This window comes from Sus scrofa, chromosome 10 (genome assembly GCF_000003025.6).
Source record: "Sus scrofa isolate TJ Tabasco breed Duroc chromosome 10, Sscrofa11.1, whole genome shotgun sequence".
Taxonomy (NCBI): Eukaryota; Metazoa; Chordata; class Mammalia; order Artiodactyla; family Suidae; genus Sus; species Sus scrofa.
In genome coordinates, this window is record NC_010452.4 from 36740987 (window position 1) to 36761161 (window position 20175).

A 20175-nucleotide genomic window follows, 5' to 3' on the forward strand; every position below is an offset into this window, starting at 1 on the left:
ACCGTCCAGTTTACAATATAAGCGTATACCCTGAATTAGCCCAGGTTCAAATTCTAGGCGTCATGAATCCATACGCAGTTCCTTCCAAAAAGATCTATGAGAGCTTCACGAGCTTCTGGGGGAAATATTACGTGAAGGAATGGGCAGGAAAGGGGCGACTAGAAGGGGTTGGTTCCAGGAAACAATGCCTAGTCTCCTCTATTCGAAGGACCTCGGGGATCCCTACGGCTCCCTTGCTTGCAGCTGCAGCCACTTCCGAGCTTCGCTTTAGAAGGGCTGAGGTGGCCCAGGAGGGTGGAGATGGGTGCAAGGTTTATCTTTAGTCCGGCAACCTCAATCAGGGTGCAGGAAGAGTACCTGACCTCTTGAAAACCAAAAGCCAAAAAACCAAAAACCAGGGAGCTGAGATACCAGAAAGGGCAGGGGCCCAGGAGGTGGCCGAAGGACTTGAAGGTTTGCAGGGAGGAACTGTCTGCCTGCAGGCACTCTGTGAACTAGTAAGGAGTGATTGAGTCTTGGCTTTGGCATCCTTGAAAATACCTGTCCACCTAGCATTCTCTAGACTTCTCTCTCGCTAGTGGCCTGGGGCCACGGGCGCGGGGCCAGGCGTGCGTCCGTGGCTGCGCGCGCGCGCGCGCGGGGTTGTGTGTGTGTGTGTGTGTGTGCGCGTGTGTGTGCGCGCAGCCCGCGCGCCCAGCCCGGCCGCCGGGACCCAGCCGCCAGCCGCCCGCCTGCTGTCCCTCCTATTCGCAGCCGCCTCCTCAAAACCTCTTTACCCAGCGCTCGCCGCCCGCTGCCCGCCGCCCGCCGTCCGCCCAGCCCCTCAAGGCAGCTGCAGCCTCCCCTCAAAGTTTCCTCAGAGCTGACACCTTCGCAAAGGGCTGCCCTGGGAGATGGGTTTCTGATGCTGTGCCTTGGAGTGGCTCTTCTCATAGCACCCTCCGCCGTGTCCCCACCTAATCCAGAGACTTCATTTTCCAATTTAAAAGGAGAAAAGGAGGCGGCGAGGGGGTTATCAAAAGAGAATTGGCCACAACTGTGAATCTTCGCTTCTTCCCTGCTTGATGCCAGGGAATAATTGACTGACGAGCCTGTGGGGTTAAAGAAGAAAATTAAACAGAAACCCAAGTTGACTGAGGAGGGGCTGGAAGGCTTCCGGATGCTGGGGAGGTTGTCCCCATCTTCATTTCCACAGGCATGAAGATTTGGGGGTGCCTTCCGTGCGAGGGCTTTTAAACCGCCACCCCCCTCCTGATCCCTCTGGAAGGAAAAGCCGGTCGAGCCAAGGCGGGGAAATCAAGGAAAAGCTTGTGGTCTTGTGTGCGTCGCATCTTTGGCTTTGGATTTAAGGACACGAAAGACAACTGACCGCGTCTCAAGGTAAGAGGCAGCAAAACCGCTGCCTGAATTGCCAGGAAGAATAACTTAAAATAGATGTTAGGGCTGGGGTGGGGGTTGGGGTGGGTCAAGCCAAGTTGGAATGATACCTCCCGGCGTCGCCACGCGATTGCACAGCCCGCGCAAATAGCTCAGGGCGGGCAAGTCAGGGAGTCGCCCGTGCCTCCGGTGCCCAGGTGGGAGGCAGCAAGGCGAAGGGAGTGTCTTGACCTTACACTTTGCAGAAGGCATTGGAAATAGAAATCTCGCTGGGTGGTCTATACAGACTGATTTACTGTGTGTGTGTGTGTGTGTGTGGTGTGTGGCGCGTACGTATGTGTTTCCGGAGGGTCCCCCCACCATTGGCACCGGAGACCCACACCCTCCTGCCATAGAGCGCTGGGGGTACCGGCGAACGCCGCTAGGACGAGGTGGCAGGTGAGCCTGGCGCAGGTGGACAGGTGAGGGCGGCGGCTGCACCAGCCAGCAAATTGGGGGGCACGCGAAGCCCAGTTGCCGCCAGGCAGGCTCCCCGCTGCCGGCGTCGGAGCCGAGGCGCCGCGGGGCTGCTGCGGTTTCCTTCGCCTCCGCTAGAGGCTCCCAGCGGGCGGCGCGGAGCTGGTGGGTGTGGGGGCGCCGCGGGGGGGGGGGTGTTGAGCGCGCGAATCGAGCGTGCCCGCGGGGTGGCAGAGCGGGCGCGGCCGGGGGAGGCGAGCCGGGCAGGGGCGGGAGACTGGAGCCGGAGTCCCCGGCGCGCCTCCTGGCTGCGCGCAGAGCTGCGGTGACGCGGGTCCGAATCCGGGCTGAGCTCCGGAAAGCTGTGCCCTGAGCCCGAGCCACTTGGGGAGACGATCCTGGCCCGTGCCCTGAGTGCAGTCCCAGGAGGTAAGGCCCTCTTTCTCCACTCTCCTTTCGCCCCCAGGTTCTCCGTAAATTCTCAGCAGGATACCAAAGGTGGGAGGAAGTGAAGGATGAGGGTCTGTAGGGGTCTGCAGGTGCCTTTCAGTCTTCTTCGTGGAGATCCGCGGAAGGTGTATTCAAACTAACATACCTTCCTAGTGTGCCCGCCTCCCCTAAATATCTGACTGCTTTAAGGGAAGTTTTCTGCAGAGACTGCCAGGTGGCTGGTCTTTGGGCCGGGCTGCTCAGAGGTGTGCAAGAGGACCCGCCGGGCTCTCCCAGCCGCAGCGGACTGGGGTGCGCGCCTCGAGGTGTGGGGTGTGGTGGAGAGAAGAGTACCACACCCTCTTTTCCTCCCTTTTCATTTTCACCTGATCAAGTCTCACCATCTAGCAGTTTACTGATTTCTTTTCCCAAGGGATTGGCTCTGAGGACAGAGACAAGCTGCTGCTAGACTTGGAGAGAGAGGAAGAGGGAAGGTTGAGGAGGAAGTAGGGGCCAGAACATTAGGGGAGGAAGGAGGGTGAAGTTAAGCCTGTGCTTATGGGGTGGGAGGAGGGTGTGCGGGGGAAATGGCCTTGAAGTTCAGATGATTTGATGAAGTCAGATTCATTTCACATTTCCTACTATCTTTGATATAATTATTGTTCAAACCACCAACAGAAATCATTTCTACTAGCTACTGTCTTTCTTGGGCATGATGGGCACTGAATATGTTTGATGATTGTTTCTAAGCCAAAAAAAAAAAAAAAAAAAAAGGAATGGGTATTGTGTGTGCTTGGCATGATCACACCATGTCTTTCAGGCACCTGGCAATGTATGTATTTTTCAATGTGCTGTTTTGTGTTTGTGCATACCATATGTGGTCATTTTACATTCAGCAATGCAATTTCAGAGTCCTCTAAAGGTGGCTCTTAACAAACCTGACTTATGATATTAAGCCACCTCCAGAATATACTGACGGAAGACAAAAATAGGATGGGGCATGGAATATTTTAGGAATACTGACTAAAAGCAGAGATCCAGCATTTGTGAAACACTGAACCACATACTGAAAGAAAAAAAATTTTTTTTTTTTTCAAAAATGAGAAGCAGTGGTTAACATTTTAAAAGAAGGAGATGTTCTTTAGTGTACTGTCATCATCATCCAGTGGTGTGCCTTACTTCCAGCACAGTTAGAGTGTGAAACAGGAAAAATGAAGCACTTCTTGCTGAAAATTGTGAGCTACTGTCAGGTATTTTATCTTAAGAATTTAAATGGAATGGGTTGCCTATTGATGATAACTGACGTGGTTTGGTTGTCATTTATGTGTAGGGCATCTATTGTTTTTATGAAGGTAAAGAGGTAAGTCAGTATAATATAGGAAGTGTAATGTAGTGGAAGTGGAACAGGCCAGTTTACTTAGGTTTTTTCATTCCAGAAAAACACATAGCGTGATCTCAAGGAAGATTTATATAAAGTTTTTTCATTCGTGTGTTATATGGGTAGAGTTCTGTGTAGAAGGCAAGAATAAATATCTTGCTGATAATCTCTAAAAAGGATGGTTTATGTTCTTAAAATAACTGTTTTTGAAATTTTATTATGCAACAAAATAATAGTTACTCATCTAACTATAGTTATGTGCATGTTCAGACACAAATTAATTATTTGTTGAATTGCATTAACAAAGACAAATTCATAATAAGGGCTCCATTTTCTTTCTGAAAGATACCTCTGAAACCAGAGGGTGATCTGCTAGCACTAAGAATCTGTTTATATGATGCACAGAAGGCACTGTTTCTTGACAATTAATTGAATCTCAAATTCAGTTTTAGGACTCTGTCTCTAAAAATTTCTCTCTCTCTCATAAATGTGATTTTAAAAGAGACCAAACATTGAAATATTTCAGGCATGCTGTGGATCTGAAAACTGTTCGAGTCCTCTGAAACTTGATGTCAAGAATAAGAAGTGATAGGATGTTGTCACAAATTAATTGGCTTGATGCTTCAATTAAAAACTGATTATTATCTGGGTCTGGTTGTCATTATGGTTGATTTCATTTGGTCTCTAGATATTCTGTGAAAGGACTCTAGGTGGAAATGTTTTCCTGTAGTACAAGGAGAGGAGGTCACTATATGCAAAAAGGCTTGTCAGTTACTGATCCTCCAATTTGGTTGCATTTTATCTAGAAAGCAGGATGCTTCATTGAAAAAAATTAAATTTTCTGGTATTTTCATGAATATTTCCCTATTTTTCAGAGTTGTCAACTTCTGGGTGCTCCATTTACAATTTTGATGAGGAAATATGTCACCAAGCCCCTTCCCTTTGTGATATAGGAGCTCTTTTGGTGTTAAGAACTTTAAGAACTATTTAATCATGAAAGATTGTATTTCCTGGAAGAAAAATCAAGGAACTTAAAAATATGTCTGATATGAAAATGAAAGAGTAAGAGAGACAGGTTAAGTAACATACAAAAGGTTTACTCATCTAACTTCCTGTATCTCTATGACTTCTTTCAGCAACCATTTTAAAAAGATATTTTTTAAAAAATCTTTTTCTATTATTCCCCCTCTTCCCCCTCCTTCCTTTCTTCCTTTTCTCTCTCCTTCCCTCCTTGCTTTCATTATTTAATTTTCTCTTTCTTTTGGTTAAAATATTTCTTTAGAAAGAAATTCATACCACTTTATAGTTATTTTATAATTATCGGCCCATACTTTATTTTTTAATGGAAAGTAGTCTTCATATGTTGATTGTTGCATTTATTTAAAATCTGTTTTCACAGAAGAAACTTAGTAGAATGTGGAGTTGATTTCTTTAGGGAATACACATCAACAGTTGATCATTATCTCATGTTTGGTTACCTCTTGTATCTGGTTGCAACTCCACTGACTTCTGTTTCTGGGAAGCATTCAAGCATGGAGAGTAGTCACTGGAGATGGATGGACTTCCTTGAAACATGGTGCATTTGTGCTTTGAGTGACATGTGTCCATGTGGTTAATACTCTTTCCGTGTGCAAAATGGCCAGCATAATCAAGTCTGAAATGTTCACATTGAGCAAAGAGTTGAGCCACACTTGTCTGGGTATACCTGCTCAGAAATTACTAATCCATTTTAGGAAATGGCTACATTGTTCTTAAATGTCCTCAGAGACAAATTCTAGTGTCTAAAAATCTCCTAAGAGAAACTAATTCAGTACCACCAGGAGGCAGCATGAATAAGTAGAAATACTGGATTTGTTACCAGAAGGCTTGAATTCTACTTCTCTCTCTTAGGACTTCTCTCTCTAAGGCTCAGTGATGAATTCAGTGAAATGGGGAAATTCAATATCCACCTACTCTCTTGTGTTTAAAAATTTGACTGCACCTGGATTTAAGCTTTGAAAAAAGAGAAAAAACTTTCAAGTACCAAGTAGATGTCAAGCATTGTAACACTTGATCTGGAGGTAAATGAAAGAGTATATTTAAAGAATACTGGTAGGACTGCCAGAGTGAAGCATGGATTTTAATATGGCTTTGATGAAAAGATTTTTTTTTTTCCTGGAGCTCATATTAACAAGTGTTCTGTTAATATGTGTATCGGTGAGATGGTTTTCTCAAAATTATCATTAACATGGCACAGATTGTGTGTGGCTTACTGTGTTGGACATAAAAGTCTATCTAGGAGTTCCCTGGTGGCTTAGTGGGTTAAGGATCTCGTGTTGTCACTGATGTGGTGCAGATTTGATCTCTGGCCTGGGAACTTCCGCATGTCATGGGTGTGGCCAAGAAAAAAATCTATCTGGGCATTTGAGTTGTTTTTAAAGAGTTGTGATGATAAAAGAAGAGGAAAAAGGAAAGAAGAGTAAAATAGTTTTGAATAGTAAAATTTAAGTGGAGTCCCTGTTTTGTTTTTTTGAGCATTCTATATTTTTAAGTTTTTCTTCTTGTACATACCTAATATGATACAAGTAGCAATTGCCACTGATTTATTAAGTCAGTTACCCACTTTCTATGTACTCAACTGTTAGGTTATTTACCCAATTACTTTGAACACTTTAAAAATATTTAGTTTGTAAAATGTTAATTCAGTTGTTTAATTTGTGAAGCTGGACACAAAATTAATACAGTATCTTAATTTATACAATGGAATTTACCCAGGAATGCTGGTAGTCCATGCGTCCTATTTTATTTTAGTGATTTAAATGCTAATTATTTATAAGTTATTTTTATCATGTAAATTAGTAAGGAAGTAGATTGTAGATATAAAGACTCATTGATTTGTATAAAATTTTTAAATGCCCATTAAAATAATTATATTCCTTTTTGATAAATTATGAGGCCTGCTAGGATTTGAAACTATAATACATTTTGTTACTTTTCTAAATGTATTTACTAGTTAATCTTAAGAACAGTGTATCTTTCCTAGTTTTAAGGATAGGTCAAATATCATTTCCTTCCTTTGAATATTAGTGTTATTGTCAATATAAACTATGAATGTATTTCTCTAATAATGTTAGACTAAATGCAATCCTAGGAAACTAGACTTGGAGACAAATTATGTTTTTGCAGATATAATAGAACATAACATCCAATTGTCTATAAAAAGAGAATTATTGTTTTTACCAAAGCATAAACCGAATTTTAGTGTAACAGAAATGAAGGCAAAAGTTTCTAAGATTCCAAGCACATTTCAGTTTCTAGGTGTAGCACTAGAGAGTTTTTGAAATGGATTCTAAATTGGACTGCCTAAGAGGATTTTGTGTCTTCATACAATCTCATTCTATTATAATGTAACTATGGTTAGCTGCAAGATATCTATCTAGTAGCCAGCATGACGGGAAGTAATTAGCATAAAATCTGTATTGCTCCTGGTGTACCAGGAGAGCCAACAACAGTGCCTTGAGATAAATGTTGATTTTGAAATGTTGGGCTTCATTTGTCAAAGGGAGAGAGCCTTTATCTTCTTAACTGTTTTTCACTAGGCTTTTCTATAATAATACATATATTTTACATGTATGATTTAATCATATTTATATACACATATTTTATTATATATTAAATGTATACATGTCTATATATGTATACTTTATATTTGCTATAATTTATCTATACATATTCTATACTATCTGTCTATAGCTATAAATAAAGACTACTAAGAGCAGTCCTTAGTCTGTGTGAAGGTATGTCCTTATTTTTTACCCTTTGGTTAAGTTTAAGATTATGGATTACAGATGACTTCTCTTTATGATTTGCCATCAGTCGTATTTGTAGGTAAACACTACAGCCATGGCTTTAGTCTTGTTGGTTCAATTCTATATGAATTAACACTCAAATACTTACTGATGTTAAAATGATTTTTGGTATAATAGTCAGGATATAATAATGTATGTGACTAGGTCCTTGTTCTTAAGAATCTTGCAATCTTGTTTAAAAGAGAAGGTAAAAGTGGTGGTAAGCTAACAACAAAAGGAAGAGTCTGTCAACTGATTCAGAAATTCTTGTTAAATATCTGTTTTTCACCAGACTACAAAATAACAATGCAAGAGTTGTGTCACAGGGCACCTCAGAATAGGGAGAAGTGAGAGTGGCCTGGAAAGAATTTATAAAAGAAGAGTAAATTGGTCTGAGTGGAATATAAATAAGCAGTGGGAAGGATCGGGAGCTTGGGCTTATCAGTCACAACCTAGAATAGATTTACAAGGAGATCCCGCTGAATAGCATTGAGAACTATGTCTAGATACTCATGTTGCAACAGAAGAAATGGTGGGGAAAAACTGTAATTGTAATGTATACATGTAAGGATAACCTGACCCCCTTGCTGTACAGTGGGAAAATAAAAAATAAAATTAAAAAAAAAAAAAAAAAGCAGTGAACATATAACCTCAGTAATAATCAAAGCAGTGCGACTTACGACAACTGTGAGGTAGTCTTGCTGGTGAGTTGGGACAGAGATAAAGCACTGATAGATTTCATTTTGGCTGGTGGTAGAGGAGGGAAATAGAGACCCGTGCATGTAACTAGAGACATTGTGAACTGGTTTTCCAACTTGGAGTGAAATTTAAATAATTATTCAATTTTCTATTCTATTATAAATGTTCATAATAATTGGCTTTGAAGTTCCTCTTCTAGGACGTCATCCTCGGAAATGCTGTCATGAATCTGCAAAGATATACACACACAAGAAGAAATATATAACCTGAATGGTTTCAAATCTTTAAAAGAAATTGTATTTATGGTTAAAATCTTTCTGTACCAAATCGACTGGTGAATGGATAAACAAAAGGAAGTGTATCCATACCATTGATTGTATTCAGCAATAAAAAAAGGAATAAACTACTGATACATGATACAACAGAGATAAAACCTCAAAAATAGTATGTTGAATGAAAGAAGCCAGGCACTAAAGGCCTTATATATGCTTCTATTTATTAAAAAAAAAATTCTAGAAAATCAAATCTACAGAATTCAAAACTAGATTGGTGTTTTCCTGGCTCTGTGAGTGGTGATGGTGAGTGTCTGCCAGTGGAAACAATGGGCCGTTTGGGGTGATGCAACTGTTCCATAATTGGATTGTGGTGATGGTTGCATAAATCTGTAAATTTACTAAAAGTCATTGCATTTTTCACATAAAATGAGTACCTTTAATGGTATGTAAATTATATCTCAATACAGCTAGTAAAAAGATAGCCGAAATGCAAAACAAAACAATACCCTCACATCTTTCAACCAAGTAAACCTCAATCCCAGGTGACCCCAGTAATAAAATCATCTGAACATTTTAGGATGAAGTACGGCCATTTCTACGCAGTCTTTTCCAGGAAAGTGTGAAAGTAGAAACTTCCACACTTTCCCAACCTATGGTACGAGACCAGCATTACACTGATACCAATATCATGAAAAGACATTATCAAATAAGAAAAGTATAGACCAATACACTTCATGAACATTAATATAAACAATATTAGTGAAACTTTAGCAAATACAAATCAGTTTATGACCATGCTGGGTTCATCCTAGAAAGGCAATGCTGGTCTAACATTAGAAAATTAGTCAATATGGTATACCCTATATTAATGGTGATAAAAAAGAAACAAACAAAATTATGATCATCTCAGTGTATATCACACAAAATTTTTGACAAAATCCAACACTTAATCTTGATAAAATCTCCTGTTTTATCAAATAATCTAGGAATATAAGGGATCTTCAACTTGACAGAGAACACTGCAATATGTCTATGGCTGATATGATACTTAATGGTGAAAGACCAAGTACTTTTCTACTTATCTTGGAAACAAGGCAAGAATGTCTGCTCTCATTTCTACTCAGCATTCTAACAGAAACTCTAGGCAGTGAAGTAAGGCAAGAGAAAGACTCCAAAAGGGAGACAGATTGTTAAGGAAAAAGCAAAACTGTTTAAAATGCATATTTATTGGAAAATTAAAGGAACATCCAAATATCCCATAGGAGTACAGTTAAATATGCTGGAATACTCACACAATGAGTATTCACTTAGTAAGAAGGTAGATGGGAGTGTTACAGTTCTTTAAATATCATGGTAAGATCTCTAAGATACATTGGTCAAGGAGAAAATATGGTTGTAGAACAATACTTAGTCTGTGGTACATTGATTAATTCCTTCAAGAGGTACTTTTTGTATACCTCCTTTATTTTAAGCACTGGAGTAGACCCTGGGTAATAATATTGCCTGTAGGAAGGGGCCAGATGTAATCTTGCCTTTGAGAGCCTTGCAGGCTAATATGGGAAAAAAACTTAAAAGAGAAAGAAACTAAATATATAATGAGAATTTGTGTTATATGTGTTTAAGGATCCAAGTAGAATGTCGCAAATTTAACCATGATGGTTGGGAGAAAGAAAAATTTCTCCAAGAGGTGTCTGATGCCTAGTGAGCACTACTCAGTAAAGACATTCTTTTTTAACAATAGACGAGTCCATACCATTCTTCTTTCCTTCACCTTATTTCCCTTCGTATTCAGTAACTCATCTATCCATTGTCCAAGGAATGTGCTGTACTTTCATTGTCACAGTAATTTCCCCTGTATCGCTACGTTCTTTTCCCTTTTAGAGTAATTTCCTTGCCATCAACATTTGTTGAGCACCTGCTGTGAACAAAGGCATCATCCAAAGTGTTAGGAAGTCGCCTTTGCTTAAGGTACATTCTTATTTATTTATTTAATCTAATTGAAGCCCTTTTCTTCTTAGGTGATTTAAATTTTTTTCATTTTTTTTCCTGATTGCAAAAGTGAAACATTCATATCATAAAAACATTGAATGTTGCAGAAATACTTAATGGACAATGTGAAAGAGCTTCCTGGGGCTCCATTTCACCAAAAGTTGTGACTAATTAGGAAACTGCCTTGCATGTGAATCTATAGTTGCAGAACCAAGGAAACTGAGGATCTGTGGAGATGGAGGAATTGCCTGTAAGGAGGGAAAACTGCATATTATTTAGGATTTTGGAGAGGATGGACACTCACAGTGCCCTAGTGATTGAAGGGTCAATTGAACTTTGTACAGTATTGTACATCTGATGATCTTAAAATCTTCAGCAGAGTCACACAAGTCTTAGGAACTTGAATGTGATTGTATTCCTGGTAGAGGCTGATGACAGAGCTTACTTTTGTGTCAGAGATGGGACAGCAATGCCAATAAGCTACTTTATGTGGATAAGAGGGTACTAGCAGGTCTATGCATCACAAATGCTTCTTCCCTGGGCTGTTTCGTGAGTGGCTTTAACAATCTAGTACATTTACTCATGTCTCGGGAATATGCCTCCCAACATATCCCATCCAAGTGGTTGTTTAATGTATCTTTAAGCATTGGAGCATGTAGCAGATTATCTTGTGTCTGTTAACATGGCTTTAATTGATATTTTTCATAAAAGCTCATTCTATCTAACTAAATTACATTGATGGTATTGCGTCACCTTTTTATTTTTCCTTTAAGAAATTTTTCTGTCTATCTTTCTTTCTTTCTAGTGGCCCTACCCATGTCATATGGAGCTTCCTTGGCCAGGGTCTGAATCTGAACTGCAGCTGCAACCTATGCCACTGAACTGCAGCTGCAACCTATGCCACTGCTGCAACCTATGCCACTGCTGCAACCTAAGCAATGCCAGATCTTTTAACCCACTTCCCTAAGCCAGGTATTGAACCTACTGGTCAGAGCCACTGTGCCACAGCAGGAACTCCTTAAACAACTTTTTTAAAGAACTTTTTCTTTGGAGGAGGGCACACTTGCAGCACATGGCAGTTCCTGGACTAGAGACTGAATCAGATCTGCAGCTGCCGACCTATGCTGCAACAACAGCAATGAAGGATCAGAGACTCATCTGTGATCTATCTCATAGCTCACAGCAAAGCCAGATCTTTAACCCACTGAGAGAGGCAAGGGATTGAACCCACATCCTCATGAATACTAGTAAGGTTCATAAACCACCTAAGCTACAATGGGAACTCCCAGGAGCTTTTTAATTGAGCTTACTGGAGAGCATTCTAGAATATATACGTATATGTTAGTGATTTATTTTTGTAGATGCCAAAATTAGGAAGGAAGCACTTGTGGTTGGTTTAATATTCAGGAGTATCATAGGGTACTCTCTACACTTTCAGTGAAATATAGTATATCCTTGGCAGATAAACTATATAAAATCACCAAAAAAGAAGTATTCTGTCTGTCTTTCTACTTGAAAACATGCATGAACAAGATTGATGACATCAATGTGAAATATGAAATGAAATAAATTCTGTGTGTAATTTGTAGGTGCTTATGTAGCCTAGAAAAATAATTAGGTCTGTTTGACTATTGAGAAGAGGTAGAATGACTGTCCTATTGGGTACAGAGCCTCTGCTCCTGTTTTTGCATCTATAGGAGCACCTACTGTGGACTTTGTAGAGGGATCCAAGATACAAAGATGAAAGCATTACCATCTGGCTCAGGAAAGAAGGTTCAATGATGATGTTAGTGTAAAGTTCAAGGGAGGATGTGCAGTTTGATTCAATAGAAATTAGTGATATAAAATGACAGCTTTAGACTATGGATGATAATCAGATGTTTTGTCACTAGTAAGAAAACCTTGGAAAATTTGTTTGCATTTTTTTGGGGGGGTGTCATCATCCATCATTCCATTTAGCTCTCCTTGTGGGAGAAGAAAGAATATCTAGATATCAAATGTACTAATCACTTTATAAGAGTAAAGTGCTAATGAACTTAATAATTCATACTAAGTTTTGAGAGGTTGGAAGCAATATTTAAAAGTGAAATAATGTAGTGCTTAGTGACAAAACTATTCCATTTTTTACATCGGTGTATGTCTTTGCACACTGCAAACCTTTTAATTGAACTAGACTTTTTCCAGATTACCTGGACCAATTGCTAGTGCTCCTTTAAAACTAGCCTGGTATCTTATTCTCAATAAATCATTCCAGAAGCCCTGGACAAAATGTAACCCCTCAAAATATTACAAACTTCTGTTATTATGTGTATTTACAAAATATATTATTACTTCCATTCACTGGCCAATGTATCTTTCCAAATCATGTGGTCCTTGAGGGTTAAAATTATATTTATCATTGTTTTAAAACAAATCTAAAAAATAAGAATAATCTAGAATCAGTCCTAGTAAAATATAAGAATCAGTTCTTATTAATATTTTGTAATGAATTGGAAGGTAACTCTTAGAATAATAAAAGTTTTAATATATTCTGTTGTGAAGGAAATAGCATGGAATGATTCAAAGTTTAAAATATTTGGTTTCAAATCCTGACTCTGCCATTGACTGCTAATTATTGTATCTTGAGCAATCTCTTAGTCTCATGAAATGTTAGTCTCCTGAGGTAAAATAGATATAATAACATTTCTGTCCTGCATGTCTTACATGGAGTTTATGATAATAGAATAGATAATGGGTGAAAATAAAGTTGTATACTCAGTACCTATACAGCTAAAGTGATTTTCTGTATTAAAAGCTTATTTAAAATCCACTGATAGGAGTTGCCGTTGTGGTGCAGCAGAAACGAATCTAACTGGTAACCATGAGGTTGCGGGTTTGTTCCCTGGCCTTGCTCGGTGGGTTAAGAATCAGGCATTGCTGTGAGCTGTAGTGTAGGTTGCAGATGTTGCTCTAACCCTGCATTGCTGTGGCTGTGGTATAGGCCAGCAGCTGTAGCTCTGATTCAACCCCTACCCTAGGAACCTCTGTATGCCATGGGTGTGACCCTAGAAAGCCAAAAAAAAAAAAAAAAAAAAATCCACTGATAAAATAATCTCAAATGTAATCGTGTGTATCACTTTTATATAAAAATGCAAGTTTTGTACAGAAAAGCAAAAAATGAAATAACCAATGTGAAATTCATTTGTTTCTCTTGGATTTTTAATGTCCTTTTATGGTATAATTTCCTCAGATTTTCACATCAAATTACTTTTATTTTACAGCTTATGAAACAAGAGTAACAATGCAGAAGAGATCATTGCAGTTTAAAATCAGGTTTTAGATGGAGCAGTTGATGACTTGCACATAGTCATTTAGGTTTAGACTGCAGATTGTTTTGTTTTGTTTTGTTTGTCTCTTTAGGGCTGCACCCATGGCATATGGAAGTTCCCAGGCTAGGGGTTGAATCGAATCAAAGCTATAGCTGCCAGCCTATGGCACAGCTACAGCAACTCAGGATTCAGGCTGCATCTGCAACCTACACCATAGCTCATGGCAATGCTAGATCTTTAACCCACTGAGTGAGGCCAGGGATCGAAGTCACATCCTCATGGAGTCTAGTAGGGTTCATTACTCTTGAGCCACTTGGGAACTCCTAGACTGCAGATTGTTGAACTACTCATTTGATTCTGAATAAGCACCAATTTACACTTTCTCTTTAAATTATTGCCAGTTTGTATAAAACAATCAGTATTTTACTTTTTTATTTTGAATATTTGACCTCTTCATACACTTGTATTCCGTTTTCTCCTGTTTTCTTACTTGACACTTTCTAGATCACTGACAGAAATTCAAAGAGCGAATAGTTACTGATTTAATGGTAGTCTGCTTCTGGGAGATCCACTATTAACATGTTCTGATAGTCTAAGGGGTTATCAGTCTCAGCCTGAATCTAGTTTGTTGGAAATATATTATGTTTTTCGTCCCTGCTCAGCATTCCTATTTGGCCAATGTTACAGAGTCTAATCAGATTTTCTGCCATTCATTTTACTGTGATGGAGCATTTTCCTAGGTGTTTTTGACTTAAGTCAGATTCTCACAGCATTTTTATCTTTAATTTTGGTTTCATGTATCAAGGAAAAACTCCAGGGTACTTTAGCTAGATCTCTAAACTTTTTTTCCTCCCATTTCTGTAATAGCTTTTTATCTTAATGCTTCAAGAATCTCTTGGATATATATGATATTTTTCCTCTTATTTTCAAAACGAATTTGGATAGTTTTGTTTTTATTTAAATTCACTCTGCAGGCCCCTTTTTTTTTTTTCACTTGCTTTCATTCTGACTTTACCATTCACTGAAGCTGCGTGTACCCAGTACAAACATTTTTTTTTTTCTTCAAAAGTGTGTTTCTTATTTAAGCAGGGGGTTGTCCCCTTTGTCACTACTACACTCAATTCAAACCTGCCTGGTGGGGCTAATTCTTCTCTTGCTTATAAATAAAATCTCAGATAGGTTTTATACCTTACTTACTGTTAGAAGGTAAAACGTTCTGCGACTACTTCTAATCATGTGAATAGTCTCATTTCTATTATTTTCCATTCATTTAATAAGAATTGCTGAATTCACTTAGTAATAAGGTTTTACCCTGCATTAATCTGGGCACCTTTACCCCGGTCAGTTGTCATAGGGAATTAAATGGGGGTTGTCCAGCCTCTCCTACGTTTCTTTAAATTGACTCCCATGCTTTTTGCCCTGTTCAAGGAGGATGCCTCTGGCTCCTCTAGGGTTGAGCCTCAGGAAAGTAGAAGAGGTAAAGATGAGGTCTGATTTGATTGACATGAATGTAAACTTAGGTAACCTTCTTTCTCTCTGGACTGGGTGGATGCTTCGTTTTACCTTAGGATGCTATGGTAGACACTGAGGTTACTCATCAAAGATTTCTATGCCTTCTGAGCACATGATAGGATTGCATTCTCTATTATTTTGTGATTGGGCGAGGCCACATGACCAATTGTGACCAAGAAGTCATGAGCAGAAAGGGCAGATATAGTCTGAGCTGATGTGAAAGTCTCCAGAGGTCTTTCTTTTCCTTCTGATACTGCAGTCACCTAATTTAGAGATGGTGGCTGTTCCATTAGCCTGCATCATTGGAATTTCAGTGAGAAGAGCCATCCTCTGCCCACCCCTGACACACAGCAACCATGTTGCATGAACAAGAAACTAATCTTTGTGGTTTTAAGCTACTAAAATTACAGGGTTGTTACCACAGCATAACTTAACCTATCTAAATGGAAAGATATGTGGCTTCTCAGAGGTGCCTACTGAGACTCTTTGGCTACATTTACTATGATACCAGAAATGAATTTTCTCCTGGCTTGATATATACTGTTTCTCTGCTCATTCCTGGAAATCTGGAAATCCATTCCCTCTGTTGAGACTACTTCATCCTAGAAATTATCATACTAGTTTAAGTTAGACAGCAGAAGACAAACATCCTATGATATCACTTATATGTGGAATCTAAAAAAAAGGATACAAATAAACTTATTTACAGAACAGAAACAGACTCACATACTTTGAAAAACTTATTGTTACCAAAGGGGACAGGTGGAGGGAGGGATGGATTGGGGGTTTGGGATCAGCATATGCACAATGTAGTATATGGAATGATTGGCCATTGGGGACCTGCTGTGTAGCACAGGGGAACTATACCCAATATTCTCTTATAATCTATGTGGAGAAAGAATCTGAAAGAGAATGGATGTGTGTATATGTATGACTGAATCACTTTGTTGTACAGCAGAAGTTATTACAACTTTGTAAATCAACTCTACCTCAAGAAAACTTTTAAAAGTGAAACAAAATAATTCTTACAAAAAGAGACTGCTTCATCCCTCTTTGCATTCTTCTTGGATAGGCTTTTACATGTCTTTGAGCAAACTCTGGTCTTCTGGATACGTTTAAACAGTCTTGCCTCTCCCAGGAAAGTGTAGCCAGCACCTTGCCCTGTCACTTTAGCACTGTAGCTTTTCACTTTTAATTCAGTCTATGAATTACTAAAGACTAAAACTAAATGACACACAAAAAAACTAAATGATGCAAAACATGCTCTGATAAGCCTCTGGAACACACCCTACAGCAATGGTTTCTGAATAGCAGGTTCTAAGATTTATATCAGACATTAACTATTGTGTCCATCAAGGGTCAGTGCATACATTTCAAACTTTTGAAATTCTTTCCTTAAAACTTCCTCAAGCTTTGAGGTATGGATGGTGATGGGATTTATAGAAAATGAACAACTCAACTTTTTTTTGTTTGTTTACCTAGTTTCCAACCTTTTTGACCTCTTAAACTTCTGTAGACTTTGGCTAACAAAACTTATTTTTGAAAGTGTCCTTTGCAGCCTAGCACTTCCATTAAAAATATGAGGGTATTTGTCAATTATTGTTTGGTTCTTGGCTTTTAGGTCTTATCTGAAACACACACAGAAAATGTCTTATGTAAGGTTTGGTTCTAAGACCATTGCTGTAAGGCATATTCCAGAAGGTTATTAAAGCACAGTGTACATCATTCAGTATTTTTTAATTTTTTTCTTTTTGCTTTTTAGGGCCGCATCTATGGCATATGTAATTTCCCAGGCTAGGAGCTGAATCCGAGCTGTAGCTGCCGGCTTGCATCACAGCCACAGCAACTGGGGATCCAAATCAAGTCTGTGACCTATATCACAGCCCATGGCAATGAAAGATCCTTAACCCACTGAGCAAGGCCAGGGATCGAACCCACATCCTTATGGATACTAGTCAGATTTGTTTCCTCTGAGCCACAACGAGAACTCCATTTCAGTATTTTTTAAGCCATTTATAAATTGAATTAAAAATACATTTTCCTACAACTGCAGAGTCATGCATTCTCTGAAGGAATTCAAAATGATTGTCAGAAGCTATGGCCAGTTATTATTATTATTTTTTGGTTAAAATCAGTATGATGCTATGCATAAATAGTGTAAATTCATTCACTCTCATTAGAGCTATTCGGTGTTTCTGCAAGTGTTGCTACATGGAATGTACTGAAGTTAGGTTAAGAAAAATGTCTTATTCTTGCCGTTTTAGGAAGACTTATACTAAAACTGATGTTGTCGATTGCTGTACATTTATTACAAAAGTGGCTCAGCTAAAAAAAAAGCAGTTAGTGAATCAGTCTTTTAAACTCATTACTTAGAAGTAGTATGAAACTTTTTGGGGTTTGAGGATAGAAAGACAAACTCTATAAAAGCATAGTGCACATAATACATTAATAACATTATTCAGTCTTCACTAGAAAATTTTAAACTTAATGAAACCGTGAAAGGAGATGCTGCATCTTGTTACCTGAAATGGAACATTAAATTATTTTAGTTTGCAAACAAACATCAACTTATTTTAGTAAGCAACCATTCTGATGTGTAAGTATCATTATAACTGTATTATTATTTTATATATTACTATCATCATCTTTATTGTCTGATTCACAGTCCTTCATATGACAAGTATGTCATCACTTTTTAAAAAGCTAAGCCAAATTGAGGAACAGAAGTAGAAATTTCCATACAAAATATTTTTGAACTGTTACTTCCTGTCTTTGGGGAAGAAACAATTAACAGTTAATGGATTTGAGCAGTTTAAGAAAGTAACATTTTCATACTCTTGTTCATACTGGGTTATAATATGGGTGATAATTATACCATTTTAAGTGACTGTTTTCCTAAGAATGCTAGCGCTTTAAGCTATATATTTCTGAGCACTAGATGTTTCTTTGCAGTGTTTGTAGAATGTGACATATTCCTATGTACAGATGATTTAATGTTAGAACTGGACACCGCCACTATCTGGTGGCCTTGGAAAATTCCATTACCTCAGTCTATAGCCTAAGCTTTTGGGGGCATCCTTTAAAACAGCTTTAAGTGAGGTTAGATGGACATAGAGGCCAGAAAAACAAAACCAACCAACCAACCAAACAAACAACAACAAAAAAAACAAGGAAGGTAGGTATTTGGGTGTTTGTATTGCCAGTTGCACAATTGCATCTGAAATATGCCTCCAGCTCCTGGTAGTGGGTAGAGAATGAGTTATCTAACCTGGAATAATAATGAGCAAGTATGAGGAAGGTTACACTCTGATACTGGCATTTGGTACGAACACATCTATTAGTCCTCAGATATTTTCTATTACTTGTGACATCTTCTCTCAGAGTTCTCCCTGCCCTAACTCAGAAAACTAGACTTTTGTTTTCTGCTCTCTCGAAAATTGTGCACATACTGTACGTTAGTCCTGTTACTGTATACACTTTCATAGCCTTTGTATTTTTTTTTCTTTTTGTCTTTTTAGGGCCGCTCCTGTGGCTTATGGAAGTTCCCAGATGAGGGGTCAAATCAGAGCTGTAGCTGCTGGCCCACACCAACTTAGGATCCAAGCTATGTCTTCCACCTACACCACAGTTCACGGTAACGCCCAGATCTTTAACCCCCAAGCAAGGGCAGGGATTGAACCTGCATCCTCATGGGTGCTAGTCAGATTTGTTTCCTCTGAACCATGATGGGAACTCCTGTATTGTTTTTTAATTAGTTAACTTGGGTTAATCTTTTATCTCAAATAGATCATAGGCTTCTTGAGGACAAAAGCATTATAGATTTCCTTTGCATGTCTGAGTGCTAGCATACTTCTTCTGTGTTTAATCTTTAACACCTGAGGAAGGCTTTCTATAAACATCATGGTAGAATTTAGGAGACACTTCCATCACAACAGCAAGATGCTAAGAGGAAAACATGACTTTTAATTTGTTAGTTTTAGCATCTCCTTCTACCTTCAAAAAGCCTCAACTTTCATAGGTTAAAAATAATGAATGGATATATTAAATATAATGGATAAGATGGTGATATTAAGATGAATGATAGGAATATTTTTTAGTCTGTCATTAAAATATTTCATGATAGGAGTTCCTGTTGAGGCACAGTGAAAATGAATCTGACTAGTATCCATGAGGATGTGGATTCGATCCCTGGCCTTGCTCAGTTGATCGGGGATCTGGTGTTACCATGAGCTGTGGTATAGGTCACAGACTTGGCATGGATCTGGTGTGTCTGTGGTTGTTTCTGTGACTGGCAGCTATAGCTCTGATTCAACCCCTAGCCTGGGAACTTCCATATGCCGTAGGTGCAACCCTAAAAAGCAAAAAATAAAATAAAATAAAAAATTTCATGATATTGTAGATACCTCATTATACATAAGAAATGTAAAAGGGAGTTGCTACTCAGTCAAAAGCATATATTCTAGAAATTAGGGAAGGGCAATAGAAAATCAAATCTTTTATGAAAATTGGGAGTTTTATAGGTAGAGAGCACATGTAATTGAGTGCCCAACAACATTTTCCTGGTTGGAAAGAGTTTGTTACAAGATGTTCTGGGAAGGTCTCAAGGAGCTAATATAATTTGATAACCTAAGCAATTTTGGGGAGGTGTTATGACCATGAAAGAAAAACTAAATTGAACCATAATATATCCTAAAAGTATAAAGTATCAAACACTTTCCTTGCCTTTTTAAACTAAATTTTCTTATCTAAACTGGAGAACATAGAAATGATTTCTGTGGTTTTTGTTTTCTAAATTCTTCCAAGGATGTTGGATAGTTAGAATATTGGGTGTTGGATAACATGCTAGATGCAGAGAAGTTAGCTTATTACATATAATGATTCCTTAGGGCATTAGAGTTTATCTGAGTCTAAATTACTATTGAATT

The 20175-nt window shown here is 38.7% G+C and overlaps 1 protein-coding gene across 4 annotated transcripts in view; it reads left to right on the top strand.

Moving 5' to 3' along the window:
- The window catches only part of LINGO2 (leucine rich repeat and Ig domain containing 2), a 1289931-nt gene continuing 1269978 nt past the window's right edge, over nt 223-20175 (top strand). For 2 of the 4 annotated variants that reach the window (XM_021064187.1, XM_021064192.1), the window contains exon 1: nt 223-1380. The gene's annotated coding sequence lies outside the window, so the exon portion shown is untranslated. The other 2 variants (XM_021064188.1, XM_021064191.1) reach the window with 2 other exon arrangements.